Source organism: Amblyomma maculatum, chromosome 3 (assembly GCF_055883805.1).
Source record: "Amblyomma maculatum isolate TAMU_Amacu chromosome 3, ASM5588380v1, whole genome shotgun sequence".
NCBI classification, from domain to species: Eukaryota; Metazoa; Arthropoda; class Arachnida; order Ixodida; family Ixodidae; genus Amblyomma; species Amblyomma maculatum.
The window spans coordinates 139,845,812-139,851,811 of NC_139346.1; the positions used below are offsets into that span (position 1 = coordinate 139,845,812).

General features: G+C 46.0%; 1 long non-coding RNA gene across 1 annotated transcript in view; it reads right to left on the reverse strand.

Annotated features, from left to right (window-relative positions):
• Nucleotides 1–5,772, reverse strand: part of LOC146196196 (uncharacterized) — a 51,612-nt gene extending 45,840 nt beyond the window's left edge. The window contains exon 1 of the long non-coding RNA XR_014706094.1: nt 5,623–5,772. This is a non-coding gene — a long non-coding RNA (uncharacterized LOC146196196). The remainder of the gene's footprint in view (nt 1–5,622) is intronic.
• Between the last annotated feature and the right edge of the window lie 228 nt (nt 5,773–6,000).

Below are 6,000 nucleotides of genomic sequence, written 5' to 3' on the forward strand. Positions count from 1 at the left end.
TAAGGTGATACCATGAGCCATTGGGAAAGATGTGTGAGCCATCTATTTGCTTTTAGTTCTAAATTATCACAGTCTTTTCCATAGAAACAAAAATACGCTAATGGCATCTGAGTATAAAGTTACATCAGGTGCATAGGCAAATTGATGATAGTAGATAGGAGCGGTCCAATTATGGATCCCTGGAAACGCCGTATCTTATATGGCCAATATTTGATTTACCCTGGTTGACATGTATACCGAATTCCATTTATGAAATAACTTAAATAATTACCAGTAGTACATTTTCCTCTATTTCCATAGTGAGAAAGCTTGTGCAACAAGATATTGTACTTAACAGAAACTAAATTCTCCGTGAAATTGAGAAATACCATCAGTGTACAAGGGGGCTCTTCGAAGTTCTAGATTATTTAATCCTTTGATTTAACGAAGCTGTCTGAGCAAGGCATACTGCCTGCCCTTGATAATGTAGTTTTCTTGCAGATTTAAAAGTCACACATTGATAACTTGCTCTGCGACCTTTGAGAAAATTGGCAGTATAGGTCTGTAATTTAATTGACGAAATCATGTCGATCGCCCCCTTTGCTAATATACATTTGCTATTTTAGTTTGTTGGGTGCTTAGAATTAGGTTGTATATATTGTCACGGACAACAGGGCTAGACGAGACTAAAACACAACATGTGAGCCTTCTGTGGACCTTTTTTCATTTGTGCATGCCATGATCTTCTTCTTTCATTTGTACATACCATCATCATCGTCCCGCGGCGCCGGCTCCGGCGCGCGCGTGGTTTCGTGATCGGATTAAAACGCTAGACAAGGCTTCGCTGTCCTTGCCGTCACGACCTCGCCGTCTCGACCTAGCCTTCTTTTACGAGTGGTGGAGGTGAAATTTGATCCCCTTGCTGCCTTCGGCCCTCCCTCTCGCTGGAGCTACGTTCCGGTCGCCGTTTGGCAACTGCCACCATCGCTATGTCTACCGACAGTACCCACGAACAGGCCGGACCAGGCAGTGCCTACAACCGGAGGGACGATGCTCTGAAATTTCTCAACACATCCTTCTACCTTATTGAGGTCGCCAGGACTTGGTTCATCAACCACGAGCCCCACACAACTAACTGGACCACCTTCAAACAGCAGTTCCGACAGTACTTCGCCGACCCGGCAGTTCGGACTGAGATCGCGAAGACCAAGCTCGCTTCACGCCTTAAAGGTCCTGATGAGTCATATGCGTCTTACAGAGAGGCCATACTTGCACTCTGCCGGCGTATTAGTCCCACCATGGCGGAACCTGAACGAGTACACCACGTCTTGAAAGGAATCAATTATACGGCGTATAATATCCTAGTTGCTCAGAACCCTTCAACTATTGATTCCATTATTACGACCTGCCAACGCATCGACCAGCCGCAGTCCTCCCGATTGCAGCCCGCCGATGCTACTGGCCCGACCTATGCTGATCTCGACCTGCGGGCACTTATTCGAGCCATCATCCGCGAGGAGCTCCAGGCCCTCAAGCCTGTCTGTCGACACGGGTGTGATCACTCTTCCGCAACATCTAATGACGCCGGTTTCCGCAGCATCATCAAAGAAGAGCTGGCAACAATCACCGAACCTATGACATCTGGCCCTCCGGCACCCCGCTCAGTACCGACTTACGCGCACGTCGCAGCATCCCCCCCTCCTTTAGTTCCCCCGCCTCGACCGGCACCAACATACAATCACGTCAATGCAATAGCGACGGCTCAACCTGCACCACCCTATTACGCACCTTGGCGACCCTCCCGACCAATTTGCTATTACTGTGGCATTAGAGGACATATATCCCGCGTCTGTCGTCGCCGCCTCCAGAACGAGCGCCGTGGTTACGATACCCTTGAAAGTGACATCCCTTCAACGTCATATTATCAACGCCGGTTTATTCCAAGCCCACCTCGAAGATCATCCCCACCTCCAGAATCCTCGTCTGAGCCACGTGGAACCCACTCATCCCGACGTCGGTCCCTATCCCCATACCGCCGCTCAGTTTCCCCTCTCCGACCCGCAACAACTATCCCTGTCCGCCATCCGGAAAACTAAGCGTTGCAGTTTCCGGAGGTCAAACTGCACTCTGCGAACTTACCAAAAGTCCTCCAGATCGCCCGTATAATGTGATTTCTGTTTTCGCTGAATGATTACCGGTCGAAGCATTGATTGATACAGGAGCTGCAATTTCTGTCATTCACGCTGATTTGTGCTACCGTTTGCGAAAAGTGACGACACCATATGATGGGCCTGAACTCCGTGGAGCCAATGACGTCCCTTTGCGCCCTTTAGCAAAGTGCACCGTACGAATTGTTATTGACGGCGTCCGCCATCATGTGCAGTTTGCTGTGCTCTCACCATGTGTGCATCTGATGATTTTAGGATGGGATGTTTTGTCAACCGCTCCGGCGTTAATTTCTTGTGGCGACCGTGTTATCCATATTACAGACAGCGATTTTTCATCTGAAGTTTCTGAACATCATCCCCTCGTTGCCGCCGCTGATACTGTTTTGCCTCCTCAGTGCGAAAAACTGCTTACCATTTTTTCTGACCACATCACTGACGGGGACGTACTCATCGCACCATCTTATCGTCATCTTGCACGCGGTATCGCCTTCCCGTCTATTCTTGTGAGGTTCTGCAACGGCTCAGCGACAGTAGCGGCCACTAACACTTCACGTGAATCCCTCGTGCTCCCAAAAGGAACTTCTCTCCCCTGCATGGTGGATGTTCAACGTTTGTCCTTGATGGTGCTCACCGCCCCTCTGCCTCAGCGCCGTGTTTCGCCAGACGTCTCTCTTTCTGTTCTCACAAAGACTATTAATCCTAACCTCACGCCGAACCAACGCCAAGAACTGCTGACATTGCTTCGACACCACCAAGCCATTTTTGATGCCACTTCCCCACCACTGGGACGGACTAGTGTTGCGCACCATCGCATCATTACTGAAGGTAACTCTATCGTTAGCCGACGGCCTTATCGGGTTTCTCTCTCTGAACGAAAAGTAATTGAAGAAAATGTAAATGATATGCTCCATCGCAATATTATTCGTCCCTCGACAAGCCCATGGTCCTCCCCAGTAGTGTTAGTTAAAAAAAAGGACGGCTCGGTACGCTTTTGTGTTGATTACCGGGCACTCAACAAAATTACCCGCAAAGATGTATACCCAATTCCAAGAATTGATGACGCCCTTGACTCTCTCCAAGGCGCCGAATATTTCTCGACTTTGGATCTCCGCTCAGGTTATTGGCAAATACTTATGCACGAGGACGATAAAGAAAAAACCGCTTTCTCAACTCCCGATGGCCTTTACGAATTTAATGTTATGCCTTTCGGACTTTGTAACGCACCAGCGACATTTGAAAGAATGATCGATACTGTGCTTCGTGGCCTAACCTATTTATGTTACTTGGATGACATTGTCATCTTTTCGTCATCTTTTAACGACCATCTCACGCGCCTGAATGAGGTCCTCACGTGTCTCGCTTCAGCGGGCCTTCAGCTGCACACCAAGAAGTGCCACTTTGCACAGAAGGAAATTAAAATATTGGGACATCTAGTCAGCCATGACGGCATTCGTCCAGACCCTGAAAAAATCATCGCGGTCTTGAACTTTGCTCGTCCACAACGGATTACAGAATTGCGCAGTTTTCTCGGCCTGGCGTCTTATTTCCGGCGTTTTATAAGGCATTTTGCAAGTATTGCTTCTCCACTTCATGAACTACTTAAAACACGCAGCCCTTTCGTGTGGACTGAACAGTGCGAAGCCGCTTTTAATAATCTGAAGCACGCCCTCACATCACACCCTGTTCTTGGCCACTTCAGTGACAGCGCTCCAACCATCCTGCAGACTGATGCCAGTGGTCTCGGTCTTGGAGCTGTACTCCTGCAGCACGATGCAACTTCGCGTGAGAAAGTGATTGCATTTGCCAGTCGGACTATGACTCCAGCTGAGAAAAACTACACCATTACCGAGCAGGAGTGCCTTGCCGTCGTTTGGGCTGTCCAAAAATTTCGCCCTTACCTATATGGTCGGCATTTCACAGTTGTGACCGATCACCATGCTCTTTGCTGGTTGTCGGCAAGGTCGAGACGGCGAGGTCGTGACGGCAAGGACAGCGAAGCCTTGTCTAGTGTTTTAATCCGATCACGAACCCAGGCGCGCGCCGGAGCCGGCGCCGCGGGACGATGATGATGGTATGTACAAATGAAAGAAGAAGATCATGGCATGTACAAATGAAAGAAGGTCCACAGAAGGCTCACAATATATATATATATATATATATATATATATATATATATATATATATATATATATATATATATATATATATATATATATATATATATGTGTGTGTGTGTGTGTGTGTATTGTGCCATGATTGTATGGGATACTAAATTGAAGAGCTCTGTTCTGATTCCGTCTTCTCCACACGCACCCGTACAGGTGCTCCTCAGATTGTCAGCAGGCTTTTGTTTTCCGATTCCATGGTGGGGACGAAAAACGAATTTGTGATTCTCGACTCTATATACGCACTATAGCTGCAAACGGTTAGCGAAAAGCCGTCTGAAGCTCCTGATTCTATAAAGCGTCCAATAAGTGTATTTTCAAGCATCCCTCCCGAGCATGGACTGTTTTGAATTAAGAGCTCAGAAAAGCTTAACGACCGGCGTTTTGACATTAGCGCATATGCATTTTGTCAAACGTGTTTGCGAGTGTTACAATCATCCGAAAACCTCTTTTCATAATATGCGTCTTGTGCTTTTGTAGCATCAAAACCTAATTTACATCGAATTTTTTGAATTCCATAAGATATTCCAGCTGTCTGTAATAAAGCTTTAATAAATGCTGCGAAAATATAATCGCCGATGTTTATTCTTTTAAAAAGCATGATATCAATCCGTGGTAATTGTCTACATTTGTTATTTGTTTCCCTTGCTGCAAGTGGAAACGCCTTACAACAAGACCTGATATTTTCGAATATATCTTATTCTGTGATAGGATGGGCAACTGTAAGAATAGGCGTCCAGTCAGCATTAACTACTTTTTCATTTATTGAAGGCTGACATCCTCTCATCATTACGTCTGTACATAATGACCTAGGAAGAAGGATGGTACCGCTGTAAAAGCTGGAAATCAGAAAGATAAAAATGGCCAAGTGGACCCTAATGAATGACATCAGCACATCAGCTTTCACATCATTTGTATGGTAGTGGGTCAGACATCGGTCGAGCAATGTTTAAAACGTGCTTGTCACTCTGGTCGCTATGTTGTTGGCATTTTCGTATACAGACCATAGAAATAAGTCGAGAATTTATCGAACGGTAAAAGAGAATTCAACGATATTGCGCAAAAATGAACAATACTGCTTGGAAGTTTCAGTTAAGAAGCAGTGAAAATTGTGCAGAAATAACAAAATTTCATACAGCACCTAGAAATACCAATCAATCGGCTTCTAAATTACTGCAATAAAAGATTCAGGGAAGAAAATGCTTTGTAGTATTTGGCAAGCGTGAAAAATAGAAAACATTCAACATGCTACAGCGAAGATTTAAAATTGTTAAGTTTTCGGACCATTGAAAAAGGAGTGTTTACGTCACCTGGCATTAGGGTAGCTTTTTGAGCACTTGTTCTGTTCACTAACCGTGTAGTAATAAGGTCGTCGTGGCATGCAGCGTTGTTTTTTACATAAAGGCTAGACGAAGCGCTTAGGGCAATTTCGTGATAGATGGTCTCACCAGGCAGGCCTCTAGAAAAAATAAAACCAAATGAACGCGACATTTCGACAACAATGCTAATGACCTTATGTCGCTGGTTATTAAACTCACGTTTCGATTTACCCCGCAAATGTGTGCGTCGCTCCCCTACCTCTCCCTACCCAGAAGAAAGAAGAAAGAGAGCTTTCGCGAAAAGCAGTCCACTCACTTGTCGCTCCACAGGGAAAGGGCAACTTAAGCCTGTCGTGATCCTTCACCTGC